Source organism: Berghia stephanieae, chromosome 10 (assembly GCF_034508935.2).
Source record: "Berghia stephanieae isolate SIO BIC M18660-M18661 chromosome 10, UCSD_Bste_1.3, whole genome shotgun sequence".
Classification (NCBI taxonomy): domain Eukaryota; kingdom Metazoa; phylum Mollusca; class Gastropoda; order Nudibranchia; family Aeolidiidae; genus Berghia; species Berghia stephanieae.
The window spans coordinates 22340967-22357364 of NC_088369.1; the positions used below are offsets into that span (position 1 = coordinate 22340967).

The 16398-nt window shown below is 36.9% G+C and overlaps 1 protein-coding gene across 1 annotated transcript in view; it reads right to left on the minus strand.

Moving 5' to 3' along the window:
- The window catches only part of LOC144980827 (UDP-glucuronic acid decarboxylase 1-like), a 54700-nt gene extending 48485 nt beyond the window's left edge, over window positions 1-6215 (minus strand). Inside the window, exon 1 of the mRNA XM_078928664.1 lies at window positions 5932-6215. The gene's annotated coding sequence lies outside the window, so the exon portion shown is untranslated. The remainder of the gene's footprint in view (window positions 1-5931) is intronic.
- Window positions 6216-16398: the final 10183 nt, after the last annotated feature.

Here is a 16398-nt window from a genome sequence, read left to right on the forward strand (position 1 = left end):
AGAAAATGGGATAGTAAAAAGTTCTAGAATTACAAATAAAACACACAAGAAAAAGTAAGATATAGGGGAACTGGGAACAAATAGGGATCAGATGTAGATTCCAAGAGCACACTATCAAAGTACTTAGTTTGAGACCACCTATAAGTCTCATCCGGACACAAGCACAAAATCCAACAAAGAGAAATACACTCAAATGCTTACATTATAAATTCAAAATAAATATAATAATACATATCAGAGAGATGATTTACAAGGAAAAAAAATATCATCTCCCAAAACAATAACTATGCATTTGACTGTTTCCCTCCCAGCTAGGACTCCGGCCAGGGCCAGGACAAAACCAAGTAATCTCATTCTAAGACAAAGACAGAAAGCATGTTGGAAAACAGATATAAGGGGATAGAAGACACAGCATGTACCCCCTGCCCACTATGGGAGGTCTGGGACCCCACCCAGAGAGAGAGAGAGATAGATAGAGAGAGAGAAAGAAAAAGACAGAAGAGAGAGAGAGAGAGAGAGAGAGAGAGAGAGAGAGAGAGAGAGAGAGAGAGAGAGAGAGAGAGAGAGAGAGAGAGAGAGAGAGAGAGAAGTGGACGAGTGGTTAGAGGCATTTTAATGTGACCCGGTTCGAGCCCCGCTTCCGACACTTCCGTGCCCCCCCCCCCCTTTTTTTTTTTTTTGGCAAGATGATTAACCCCCAATTTGCTTTCTTTGGACGACATGGAGGATTCCTGTTGACATCAGACATCGTTTTTGATAGATTATATTCCTTCATGGAATGCCTAGTCGACGGTATCTATTTATGCCGTGGCGGAAGGGCGTAATTTTTAAAATTTCAAATTAATAATTTTAACATACCGTCACCCACTAAACCGTAGCCATCGTGAACTAAAAGCCTGACACCAGAACCAACTTGAACTTATCTTTTGACGTCATGTTTTAGGTTAGTGCACCGCTTAGTGAGTTGTCGTTAGTGGTGCTCAAGGAAACAAGTGATCCCATTGGTTGAACTATATTATTGAATACGACTCACGATTTGTTTTCTTTTGTGGCTAAAGACTTGTCTTTTGACTTCATTTTTTGGTCAGTGTCAGGCTATAAGTTAACGATGGCAACGACTAAACGCGCTCAACGCTATTTTAGTGAATGCAATCCAACTTGAAACTGTATCAACTGAACATTGTACTAATCAGCCACGATTGAAACGATAGTATGGAGAAAAAAAATATATTTTTAAAACCAGGGCTTAATGTATAAAAATTCTCTCTCCAAAACTGTAATATAAGAGAAGCACCACTGTGCAGCTATGTGGTATGAAACTCGCTTTCGGATCAGTCATGGGTTCGAGCCTCGCTCGGCACATAGTTGAGTCCTTGGAAAAGGCTCTTTACTCACATTCTGTCACCGTACGCGGGTGTAAAAATAGTACCTGGTCGTTAACAGCGTTGTCTGTCAGAAGAAAAAAAAAATCATATCGCCTAACAGGCGTCATGTCTCGTTCTACATGTTACGTGTTGCTGTTGGTCATGGACCCTTTGTAAAGCGATTTGAGCACATTTACTGGATATTGCTCTATATAAAAGTCCAAGCTCAAGCTCAAGTTTTCAATCACCAAGATTTTAAAATCCAGTTAGAAACATTATTTATTTTATGAGCAATATCGTGCATAGAGCCTTCTATTGTATTGTATATTGGTTTTATCCGTCCAATTATTTATTCATGTATGTGTCGAGTCAATTGATGTTGTATGTGTGTTATTAGAATACCGCTGCAAATGTTTTATTTAATGTCATATTTGTATTGCCAATGTGAAGCGCACAGAGCGTGACATCAGCATAGGTATGCCATATAGAAATGCTATAATATTATAATTATTATTATTATCATTATCATCATTATCATAATAATAATAATAATAATAATAATAATAATAATAATAATAATAATAATAAAAATAATAATAATAATAATAATAATAATAATAATAATAATAATAATAATAATAATAATATAATTATTATTATTGTTTTACTATTATTTTTATTATTATCATCATCATCATCATTAATAATTTCAATACTATTATTAATAAGTAGGTCTAAAGAAAACAAGCAGACTGATTATTTCCCCATAAATACCCCAGAATCAGAAGAAAAATAAATCATATAGGAGAAAATATTTTGGGCCTGGTCCCATGACCAAGGGTTATCAGGTACATTTATCATCCATAGCCGCAAAACGGGTATTAGGACAGACCACTCAGATTTTGAATTTATACTAAAAAATATGGAACTTGGGTCAAGTTTGTATTTTTTAAAATAAATAAATAAAATAAAAATTGAGCTCTTATATAGCAATTTATCCACTAAACGTGCTCAAAGCACTTTTCAAAGGGAGCCTGGCCAACAGTAACACGTAACATTTAGAAGGAGACATGGTCTCATACGTTTCAATGAGGCCATTGACCTTTCTAGCTTTTCACGCTGAATGAGGCATATGACTATGCGGTCTTGTGGTATGACTCTCCCCTTTGGACCATAAGGCCCAGGGTTCAAGTCCAGCACTGAGCGACCCATAGTTGAGATCATTGGGGGACAACGTTACTTTCCTTCATCCACATTCATGGTATTCTGGTGGAACATAAATGCTTGGCCATCAACAGTGTTGTCTCTGTCCAAAAATTGTAATGTTGTCGCCAAACAGGCATCACGTATTGTCCTACATATTAAGCGTTGCTGTTGGCTAGGAATGAGACCCCTTGTAATATAAAAAAGATTGATCCAGTTGTTACCGTTTGAAATATCTTAAAAGTCAACTTGTTTTTCAGGTTCCTTCCCAGTTCCAGGCATAAAATAAAAAGCCACATGAGAAGTTTTTCAGTTTTTCTTTGTTTTATTCACGGCGCTATCCAGATATGTTTCAAATTCAAATGTATAAGCAAATTAATGACTCTAGCTATCCGTTCCTTGCCACACGTCAAACATATTCAAAATTGTCATCTTTATATATACCCCAGGATCTTTTCATTGAATTTGTGGACAGTGCATGGAGTACTCTGCATCTACCAAAGGTATCGCATATCGAAAGCTTTTCAACTATTCTGTTTTTGTTTTTCTGGGTGTTTTATTTTTTTGGTTAAATATAGATTTTGAAGCAAACAACTTTACATTGGTACAGATGCTTATCAAAACATTGTAACTTAGACATTCATAAATATAATATATCTTCATCATTATTTACCATAAATTGAGTTCCTTCATTTTTATTGATTTTCACTGAGCAAAATCAATATTCTCACACTTCGTTATCTTTATGTCTTAAACAAAAATGAATATAACAGCTTCAAAAAGGAAGAAAATACCAAATACAGACGTTTCAGGCTTAAAACCCTTCTTCAGCTTACAACAAAAAACAAAAGATAAATACACTACTAAAAAACCAGATTGACAACTCTCTGTTGTAGAAAAATCTTGGAATGTAAACAAAAAGACACGTTCGCTAAAAGTAACTAAGAGTACCAAATTGAGAAGAATATATAAAACAACGCATCTTAACCAAATTAAGAGTATTGGAAAACAATGAAGACAAGCAATGGGATAAACGCATGAAATATAGGATTATGTCTGGTTTTGTAGGAACAAAGTTCAATGGTAGTGCATAAACTTCCTGATGGAACCGCTGTCCTAATTCACACACACACACACTCTCACACAAACACACTTGCACCCATCCCAAAGGCACTGGAAGACTACAAATTCTAATGATAAAGCAATACTAATGATAAAGCAGCTATTTGATCTTGTGCTGTGAAACTCGGCTTTGGACCTGTAATAAGGTCAAGAAACAAAGTGAGAAGGAAAGTGCCAGAGAGAATAAAAATTTTGCGGCGACGATGGGGCTTTGAACCTGCAACCTTACTGGTACGACAACCTGTAGGTCATTGATTCAAATCCTGCTGATAGTGCAGAATTCAGTCCTCTTGGAAAAAGCACTTTAATAACAGTCAACATTCTCATCATACTCAGGTGTAGAATGAGTACCTGACCAGTAACTAACAGTATTAACTCTGATCAAAAGTAAAATTGTAGTATTGCTTCAAAAGCCACATGATTTGACATATATGTTTAGTGTTATTGATGTTGGCTTGAGATCCCTTGCAAAGCGTTTTCAGCACATTTAGCGGATATGGTGACACACTCAAGTTTTTAAAATAAAAATCATACTATATCAATCATTATCCAAGAGGGAAAATGAAGAAAAGATGGGTTGAGTACAGGCAATGCATGAAACCAGTTATTATTTTCATTCCTTTTATGAATGAACAAATTCCATTCTACTTTTAACTACAGACACAGACTTCATAGAAAGTTCATGGGCTAGACACTTATTTTGCCTAGTTTCATCAACCAAATGAAATAAGTTTCAAGAGCGGGATCCGACCCAAAAGCTTAAGCGCACAGAGGGGAGGAAAAATAAGATCAATAATAACCTATCTCAGCCTATCAATGAAAATAAACTTTGCGATGACACTATCTAAATAAAGGTACAATATTGCTATGAAATAAAAATGCCAATAATAATATGACTGCGGTTATTTGGACTCGAGACTGAATAGTCCCCCATGGCTATTCTGACTCAAGTTCCAATGCGCATGTGCAATCAACAGATTATTTGAACTCTGAATAGTCTTCCGTGGCAGTATAGTTTTTTAATTTTAATACCTTAAAAAATATTGATAATTACGTAGAATTGATGCAAATCAAAATAAAAATTAAGTATAGTAACTATCAACGGGTAGTCTAAACCCACTTTATCTGATGAGAAAGACAAAATAATTGATCAATTATTGGAAGTACAGTTAGAAATTAAAAAGAAAAGAGTTAAAACTCTAGTGTTAGACAGGCAATAATCATTCTACAGTCCGAAGCTGAGTCAGTCTGATATGAACAAAACAGAATTTCTTCTGAACTCTTCTTTTACTTCCTTATCAGTCCCACCCTCTGCCAACTGGAGTTTGAGTCGGAATAGCCACGGGAGACCATTCAGACTCGAGTCCGAATTGCCACTTAGTAATAATATGATATACTATAGTAAGCAGGAACCCTTCCAACTTCCACCCCTCTCTACTTAGTCGCTATCCTTAAATTGAAGTTTCATTTATCCAAAGAGAGAAACATTTGACTTCGAGCGTTATAACCGTAACAAAATAAAGACCTTAATTGTAGACATAAAAAATTGATAAAAATTCAATTCAAGGTGATCAACTATGTAGAGTAGTGATATCGAAGGGCTCCCAAAATTCAAGTGTTATTTAGTTCAATGGGGAGACTGAACAACGAATAGCTTTAAAATTATTGCACTAACTATTTTCTATCAAATCTGATTTACCACATAGAAATGTTAAGAAGATTCCATTCGGAATACAAGAAAACAACGAATAAAGACTGACTGCTTTCAATAAAACCTAGTCAGAATGTGGAGTTGATGGCCAGTTTGTTATCACAAAGAAAGGTCAGACTCAGACCCACCAAGAGGAGACCGTTGAGTGGCTAGTCTATGGGTCCCTGTGGCTGCAGCAGCAATATCAATTATTCTTTGGCCTGGAGCAGTCTGAGTACGAGTAAGAAAAAGAGTAAGACACTAAATTGCCGAAATATAATCATACTTCAACTTCATTTCAAATTCTAGGTTGGTTGGAGTTGGATGCAAAATCAAATCGCCTAGTCTAGATAGAAAATATAGGCATCCAAATCCAAAGTAAAGTCTTCCATGTGGATAAAGTAATTCAACTCATATTGTTGTTGAGTGTAGCGTCGTATGTCTATGAAGTTTGTTGTGGTGAGTTTAATATTGATAAGGCAACATTGAAAGTGAAAGTGCGATTAGTTAGAGATAATTTATCGATGGATGGAGACCGAGATTGATACTCACCTCAATAAAATTCCAAAAATGAAAAATTCAATATCAAAATATCCAAAGAGATGAAGATACAATTTCCAACGGTACTGAACTTTTCTGTTTCTGAATGTTCTCAATACAATAATCAATAAATGAATTAGAATTCGTCCTTACATACTCTCTTATTATGCTCCTTACTACTCAGTCGTCTGTGTGTAACTTCTACCTATTGTTGTTCAGTGAAGTGTGTTCTTTTTTTTCCCCTTCTCAACCAAGATTGCCAGATAGTTCATATTTCAAAAAGCCGAAACAAGTCTAAGCGTTTGATGGTATGATGCCAAATTTATATCAGCAATATCATTTGTGACTCATAGTCTCAAACCAGTATTGTAGCGGTTGGTTAAAGTTAAGGTGCTGATAAAATAAAGTATCTACAGCTAGAAATATGAGACGAACGATGTGTTTATATTCTATTGTAGAGAAAAAATATGGTTCCTTTAAGAGTATGAATTAATATTTCATTTCTGGTCACGCTGGATTTACATTCTGAGAATTTATATAGAGCAATATTCATTAAACGTGCCCAATGCGTATTCCAAGGGGACCCTAGTAAAGAGCAACATTTAATATGTGGGACGAAACATGACGCCTGTTGGGCGATATTACATTTTTTCCCGACAGAGACAACGCTGTTAATGACCAATGAGTACTCATTTTACACCTGCGTACGGTTAGAGTATGTGAGGTGTGTGACTATATTGTCTAATCTACAGATTCATCCTGTTTTGTTGATAAAGGGGAACCCGAAACGTTCATTTGATCTGCTTTTGTAATTAAATTGAAGCTTACATTCAATTTCACTTTATTATTTATTTCTTCGAGCTTCGAGCAGCAACATTTACATTTCTATGGACTGCACGCGCCAGCAATGGCCGTCCACTTGCCCGTCGCCTCTTCTGCCTTCCTGTTTTGAATATTGCCGACATCCAAGTAGTTTGTTGTTAGCTCTTTTAATTAACTTGTTTCCCTTCATCTTTCTCTCTTTTTTATTTCTTGCCTATGTAGATCCTGTTGTTTGTCAATTGATTTATTCGGTCATAGGCACGAGTACATTCAAAGAAATTATCATAGCAGTAAGTTCACAACCCCAACACACTGAACCAACAAATATAAAAACAGTTTCTTCCCAAGAACTATCAAGGAATGAAACGCTCTCCCACCAGAAATCATAGATATTACCAACAACAATAAATTTGATCAACTATTAAACATTTATCTTTCAACTCAATAACACAATAATGGAGAAAGTCACCAAATAATTGTATAAAATCTGCAGTGATGGGCAATCCGCCTTTTGTAGATAAAGACGTTGAAATTGAACTTGAACTCAAATAATGATTTGAAGAGGAGGAGTTGGTGTTTGAATTGCCAAACTGGCTATCTTGTCTTTTGATCGTTTTTTAAGGACGCCAGATAGAGTTTTACAAATTCAGCCAAAACTGAAAACTAACGATAGTGTGAAACATCAAATTAATGTCAAACCTATTTCAACCCTGGTCGTTTGTGATCTATATAATGTGAGTTGAGATGATAGTACTTCGGGTTCATACCCAATGGATCTGATGAATTCTAGAGTTACTGAGCGTCTCGTTTTTTGGGGGTTTATTTTCTCGAAAATTAGAGTCATGATATTATGAATGTTAACTTGCCCAAATGACAAATCATTTATTGTTAAAATTCACTATTCTCATCTTGACAATGCTCTCAAATTGAAATCAAGAGCATTTTTTAAATTTTAGATTAAAAGGGTTGAAAACAATGACGATAGACTATCATTTCGTGATAATATTAGTGTTCCCAACGCATTTGGCTTCAAAAAAGCCAAACTGAACAGGTAGACAAACAGCTGCTGTAGACGGTCATTGATGGCTTGTAGTCGACTTGTAGTCGATTATTCATAAGTTCAGTAGGTAGAGCATCGTAAAAAAAAAAAATAAATAAAAAAATAAAAAAAAAATAAAAAAAAGGAAAACTGACATAAATTAATGCTATCGTTTTATGATAATAAAATCTCGTTTAAATATAATACATAACATAGAATAATATAAAATAACACAGCGCCTGCGTAAAACAAAATGGAAATCTGCAAAGAATGTCGAAAGGATATGTTTGCGAAGAATGTTTTGTTTTTCAAGTTGATTTGTTTATTGTTGTGCTGACGGAAGGTTCGTACCTCTCCATTATCACTCTTACGCTTTTATTAACATAACACAGCATAGCATATCATATCCAAAGGCTTAAATTAGGATTTCATCCTTTTAACGGCTTTGATATGAACAATACAAAGATATCTATCAATGGTTGTTTCACTACTACTACTACTACTACTACTACTACTACTACTACTACTACTACTACTACTACTACTACTACTACTACTACTACTACTACTACTACTACTACTACATACTACTACTACTACTACTACTACTACTACTACTACTACTACTACTACTACTACTACTACTACTACTACTACTACTACTACTCACTACTACTACTACTACTACTACTACTAACTACTACTACTACTACTACTACTACTACTACTACTACTACTACTACTACTACTACTACTACTACTACTACTACTACTACTACTACTACTACTAACTACTACTACTACTACTACTACTAACTACTACTACAGTGGACTCCGGATAAGACGATGCCCAGGGGAACCGAGAAAAAAATCGACTTATCCGAAAATCAACTTAACCGGAGTGTAACCAAATGAGCAAAAACGCATGTGAACAAGGCAAACCAATCAAGAATAAGTATGTCCCTTCATATCGCGCGGTCTCTGTAGTGGTCATCAGAGGCTCCTACCCCCAATAGCCCCATAGAGGAATCAGAATACATAAAAATCGGAATTTGAGATAAAAAAGCGGAATCAACTTACTGTTATTGACTATGACATGCTTTGCAACAGAAAATGTAATAGACAATCCAAAAGTACTCAAATGATTAAAAATATAAAATGTGTAAAAATGTACAGATTGTGTAAAGACTAAGAATGGGGTCAAATAATAATAAGAGAACACACAGGTCCTGGCCGTCTGAGAGCAAAGCATTGAACGGATGGATTTAACCTTGTCAGGACCCCCCCCCCCTACACACCTAAACAAACAAACGCGCGTGCTGGTACACACACACACACTTACACAGGGCTAAAATTAAATAGGGAAAGAAGCTGACCGTACTCAATAATATTATTACGGAATGAAGCCAACATATAATATTACAAAGGTCATTGACCTCACAAATTGGAGTCACCATAATAATAATAATACTTCGGTCAACCCCCCTCCCAGACAGCACACACTTTGAAGGGACTAATCAGACTCACAAAATGTGTGTTGATTGACCATAGGAGATGCTGACGAAATAAGCCATAGCTAAATTTTTTTTCACTACAGACTTTTATTTTATTAAATGTTCCTCGATTGGAAAGGTGAAAAGCGGAATTTTTGCCTTGAATTGGGAATGTATACCAATTAAGTGAAATTATTCCGCGAAAAGCGGAAAGGTAGGAGCCTCTAGGTCAAGGTCATGCTTCTTGTAAATCGTCGAGACAGAAATAGCCGGTATGCCAATTTTCTATGCGATGATTTTCTGTCGCATGCCAGACTTTCCAAATGCATCGAATCTTCCTTTTCCGCGATAGGTTTGCCATTGTAGTTGTAGACTTGATTTGAATTCTTGATAAAATTGATACTAATTAAGAGGGCCATTACATAGGATGGCCTGGGATTAGAACCCAAAAAAAATCTTGAACTTGAAGTTGAGAAATTAAAGTTATTCAATACTGCTTATGTACATTGAACACGGACGTCAGGAAAAGCACCTACATCACATCGATGTGCGCCAATCGTTCGCGGATGTTCTTAACCACTGAAAATTCTTACTGGTAGCTTTTTTAACCAATGGAAATACTTGTTTATTTGTGATTTTATTGTAGTCATGAGTGATAAGAACATCGACTTAAGCGACATCGACTTATGTGGAGTTTGTTTGTTTTTACTAATGTTATATAGGAAGAAGGGGGAGGGACCAAGAAAAAAAATCGACTTGGGTAAAAATCGACTTAGGCAACGTCGACGTATCCAGAGTGCACTGTACTACTACTACTACTACTACTACTACTACTACTACTACCACCACCACCACTACTACTACTACTACCACTACTACCACTAATACCACCACCACTACTACTACTACTACCACTACTACCACTAATACCACCACCACTACTACTACTACTACTACTACTACTACTACTACTACTACTACTACTACTACTACTACTACCACCACTACCACCACTCTACTACTACTACTACACTACTACTACCTACTACTACTACTACTACTACTACTACTACTACTACTACTACTACTACTACTACTACTTCCACTACTACTACTACTACTACTACTACTACTACCACCACCACCACCACCACTACCACTACAACCACTACAACCACTACCGCCACCAACACTGGATTGTTGTATATTTTGTGGATTCACGAAAAACACTGCTGTTTTGTTTGTATTTTTTTGTTTTTGTTTTTAAGGGTTCTACAGCGCCTGCAACATATAAGCGTCTTCCTCTTTTTCATCTTCCGCTCCTCCTCCTCTTCCCCCTTCTCCTCCTCCTCCTCCTCCCCCTCCTTCTCCATCTCCTCCTCCCTCTCCCCTCCTCCTCCTCCTCCTCCTCCCCTCCTCCTCCTCCTCCTCCTCATCCACCTCATTCTTCTTCTTCTTCTTCTTCTTCTTCTTCTTCTTCTTCTTCTTCTTCTTCTTCTTCTTCTTCTTCTTCTTCTTCTTCTTCTTCGATATTATAGGAATAGATTTGGGTGTTTTAGAGCATCATTGTTCCTATGAATGTATGTCAATGTGTTTTGCGCCTTCTGTTGATTTTGCGCGATCGATCAATTGCGCAGCGCTTTCCATGGATCCATAGAATGCGCACCAATCAAGTAGCTAGTAGCAGTGGTAGTAGTGGTAGGTGTAGTAGTAAAAGTAGTCCCGATCTGTAGAATGAATAACATTCTATGGATCGCAACGCGGTGATTTGCTCAATGCCACACAGGGCAGCAGTGGGAGATCGAACTCTATACCTTTCGGGTACAAAGCAAAGACTGTACCACTGAACTACGCTGCCGCTTTAACCAATTTCCTCTCATTTTCGCAATCTGAATATTTCCTCATAGCGTTTGAACGTTCCTTCATGTTATAGATGAGCTATCACACACAACAGCCTATCACACACAACAGGCTATCACACACAACAGGCTATCACACACAACAGGCTATCACACACAACAGGCTATCACACACAACAGGGTGTCACAAACGAAGCCCTGGCGTACCCCCCCCCCCCCCCCCCTAGAAATGTTTTTCTGTCATTGACTGTGCTCGACTTATTTTTCGACCGTTGAATTTGTATATATGTTATTTATTTTGTTTCCTGAAAAAAAAAAAATGATTTGCATGTGTTTATATATTGTCATGGTCAAGTTATGGTTACTTATTTATTTATTCACTTATTTATCTATTTATTTTTTCTGTCTATTTATTGATTATATTCATATTTATTATTTATTTATCTATCTAATTATTTTGGTAGTTTCCTTCTACCTGTATTGATTTGGAATTATATGTAAATGCATGGTTCATATTGACAATTGCCTGAAATAAACCGTTGAGATGAATTGAATTGATGTACCGTGTCTCACGACTTTACCCACCCACGACGATCTCTTTGGATCAACTTGAATTTCAGCATACCTACGAATTCATTGCACGACACTCCGCGCAGGCTTGACCGATAGTAGCAGTGCTATTCGATATGCGTTTGATGCTAAATCACGTATAAAAGGATGAATATAACAGCTTTAAAAAAGAACAAAATACATTGTTTGGTATTATGTTATTTTTTGAAGCTGTTATAATCATTTTCGTTTCTAATTTTTCACAGTCCACAGCCTCTATCAGCCTAGTACCACAGCCTCTATCAGCCTAGTACCACAGCCTCTATCAGCCTAGTACCACAGCCTCTATCAGCCTAGTACCACAGCCTCTATCAGCCTAGTACCACTTTGACTTGTATAAAGGGATTAAACGTTGAGTTAGTGTCTTTGATGAAAACAAACGTTTGTTTTTGTTTTCCCATTCATTCATTCATTCATCCATTCATTCATTCATTCATTCATTCATTCATTCATTCATTCATTCATTCAATCATTTGGTTGCTGGATCAGTGAGATCCATGGTTGTTGCTTTGTTTTTTGTTTGTTCCGCTAATTTTACTTTATTGTCTATTTATCTACCGTATTTATCTATCGTTTTCAATTTGAAAACGAAAACTGAAAGGCGGTAACAAAAATATTATAAGATGTAGATAAGCTTTGCAGATGCTCGAATAGATACCTATGAATATTCGTAGTGGTGATGGTCGATATCGAATATTTCATTTTTCAAGGAAGTTATACCCATGCTTAGGGGTCAAGTGAGTGAATCATCGCAAGGACGTGGTTCAACGCTCAAAATTATGGGGCCTCCTGTCAGTGATGACAACATAAATTCGAGAGAGAGAGAGAGAGAGAGAGAGAGAGAGAGAGAGAGAGAGAGAGAGAGAGAGAGAGAGAGAGAGAGAGAGAGAGAGAGGGAGGGAGAGAGAGAGAGAGAGGGAGGAGAGAGAGAGAGAGAAGAGAGAGAGAGAGAGAGAGAGAGAGAGAGAGAGAGAGAGAGAGAGAGAGAGAGAGAGAGAGAGAGAGAGAGAGAGAGCACATGACGATATAATTATTTTATTAATCAATTATTCATTCGGTCGGGCGTTTATTGCACCATACGTTTATGATACTGTTAGATCGGTAGCAGCTGATAGGTATACACTCAGAAAAAAATTGTGGAGCAGCCATGTATCTCACTAAGGGAATTCCAAATTAGACATTTCGTAAAATAAATAAATACATAGATAGATAAACAATTGAATGAATCTATCAATCAATAAATAAAGAAACAAACAAACAAATAAATAAATAAATAAATTTAAAAAATAATAAATAAATAAATAAATAAACAAATAAATAAACAAACAAATAAATAAATAAATAGATAAATAAATAAATAAATAAATAAATAAAAAATAAAGATCAAGACTTTTCAAACTCAACATAGGAAGACAGTTCGAAACCCATACCTTCCAACTTGATTCAAATTCGACACTATTCTTTGAGATTACATGTAATTTCACATCTTAACCAAATAGGATTTGTAGACAGTCGCTTAATTTTTGTATCACCGCCAACATTAATTTTTTTTTTTTTAATTTTGGTTTGTTTTTGTTTTTTGGTTGATTTACCTTAACTAAGTTATTCACACATCTCTCATTCGTCCTTAGTGTTTCATTCACCGTGTTTTGTTCATAAAGGGGAAACCCGAAACATCCACAGTATTTGTCTTCGTTTATTTAATTGGAACTTCCGTTTCATACTTAACCCTTTTTGTTTGTTTGTTTGTTTGTTTTTGGAATACAGTTGAAGGACTTCACTGGAAAGTCATATACTGACGTGACGGAATCAGCGAGAGGTGACATAATATTATGTGGAGATTTATCTCACGGAGCCTCCAAGCGTGGCCTTCGCAAACTCATGGCTTCACACTAACCAATAATTTATGACGTCAAAAGACAAGTCTTTGGTCACAAAAGAAAACAAATCGTGAGTTGTATTCAACAGTTCAACCAATGGAATCACTTGTTTCCTTGACCACTACTAAAGACAACTCACCAGGCGGCCCACAAACCTAAAAATGACGTCAAACCATGGGTCTCAGTGTCATGCGATGAGTAAACGATGGCTCCGCTCCAAGGTCTGGGACAGGCGTGGAACTTGAAGAAGAAGAAGAAGATAAAAAAAAATCCTGCTCCTAGTCCTAGTTGTTTGTGGGTTTTCTGTCAAGATGTTAGACAGACTATCATTATGATTATAAATCCAAATTGTTGTATTTTATTAGAATATTATTGCCTACATTCTGACCTCTTAAAAAATCACATTTCTTGTGGTTTAATTCGAGATTTTCATTCAAACATGACTTACTTGACTTATGCTTCTTGGCTCATGGCGGAGCATAGGACCTCAACAGCACTCTTCCATCTTCTTCTGTCCTTGGCACATACCTTTGCCTCACTCCAGGTAAGATTGGAGACGCACAAATCTTGGTGAAGGCTTCTCCTCCAAGTCTGTTTTGGACGACCCCGTTTCCTCTTGCCCTGTTGGTTCCATTCGAGAGCCTGCTTGGTTATATTACAGGGCTCTTTCCGCAGGGCATGGCCAACCCATCGCCACTTTCTGCGTTTGACCTGGACATCCATTAATGTTCTTGGTTTGTTCTTGTCCAAAGGTCAGCATATGGCACTTTGTCAGACCATTTTAACCTGAGGATTTGTCGTAGACAGCGATTGGCAAAAGTTGGTATCTTGGCTGATGTGGTCAAGGTTGTTCGCCAAGTCTCCGACCCAATGAGCAGGACATCTTTAACATTAGTGTTAAATATTTTAAGCTTGGTGTTTGTGGATATGCTGGACGCTTTCCATATTGGTCTCAATAATATTGCAAAGGCCTGGCGCGCTTTCTTGATTCTAGCGATGAAACATACCCACTGAAATCTTCATTAAAGGCGTTTCCGGTTGACATTTTCAATAATCTTGGACTTTTTGTATGGAATAATGTAAATATTAACGTCCTTTTGTACTTACCCTTCCAGATCTTTCCACTTAACCACACATTCCCTCACACCCTTGTGTGGCTATGTGGTCTTGTGGTATGACATTCGCTTTTAGATCGGAAGGTCCTGGGTTCGAACTTCGCTCGGCGCATAGTTGAGTCCTTGGAAAAGGCCCTTTACCCACATTCTCTCACCATACTCAGGTGTAAAATGAGTACTGACCATTACAGCGTCGACTCTGTCTGAATTTTTTTTTTTTTTGTAATCTAACAGGTATAATATAGTTCTATAATATGTTACGTGTTGCTATTGGTCAGGGACCTTTTGTAAAGCGCTTTGAGCACGTTTAGTGGTTATTCATCATCATCATTGCCTTTTTCACCCTGGGTCAGGGTATAAGCCACAGACAAACAGTTTCCATCCTTCTCTATCCCGAGCTAACTTTTTTTATCTCATTCCAATTCCAGGTCTTACCACTTCTCTGTATATCAGCTTCTTTAATTATTCTCCATGTTCCTCGTGGCCTTCCCCTTGATCTTCTGCCCTGAGGGTTCCAGTCCAATACTTTATAGTTGAGTCATTCTTTCTTAGTGGATATTGCGCGATATAAAAGGTCAAGTTACATTCATGGTGACAATAGGGGAGCATGCACGGATGTAAATGTAAGATAACGATTTGAAAGAGTGTGTATGAGACAATGACGAGGAAGACTTGATTTAAAAAAATAATTTTTTGGCATGTTTATAAAATAAATTCTTGTATATTTTTCTTTCTAGCTCTGTTGGCACTGTTTCATCCCCACTTTTCGCCCCCAGATCTTTATCTTACATTCTCAACAGCTTTTTTTCTCTCTTCCTTTACACTCATTCACTGAACAGCACCCATACCAGGCCCCGTAGTCACGAGTTAATGCCCATCTCAGGTCCATTTGTTCTCACCATACTCACAGCGCAGCCATCGTTATCTTATAGATAGTATGCGCTTGGCTAAGAAGTTCACTACATTGCCATCCGGAAGTATAACGGGCCAACAAACAAAACTCTGTGTAACCATGAACTTTTATATAGTCTTGTTAATACAGTTTAGTGAGAATTACTCATAAACGTGGATGGCAAAAAACAATAACAAAGACCAGATTGACGCCAACATCATTCTATCTTTTGCCTGACACCAGAACCCTCTAGGACTTATAGTTTGACGTCATTATTTTTACGTTTGCGCAGAGTCTAGTGAGCTGTCGTTAGTAGAACTCAAGGAAACAAGGGATTCCATTGGTTGAACTATTGAATACAACTCAAGGTTTGTTTTCTTTTGTGGCCAAAGACTTGTATTTTGAGGTCATTATTTTGTCAGTCAGGCTAAAGATAGAATGCGTTTGGCTAAGAAGCTCACAACATTGCCATCCGGAAGTATAAGGGACCAACACACAAAACTATGTGTAACCACGATCGTTTATAGTCAGGTTAATACAGTTTAGTGAGAAGTACTCATAAACGCGGATGGCAAAAAAAAAAAACAATAACAAAGACCTGAGTTACGTCAACTTCGTTCTATGTATAAGTTAACGATGGCTACGCTGACAGTCGCGAGTATATTCGATGCACGGAGTTGCGACATAAAAGGCAAGACAAGACAAGAACATTTGCATAAATAATCCCTGCCTCTAAAACAAATCAAATACAACAACGACTCAAATTGTAA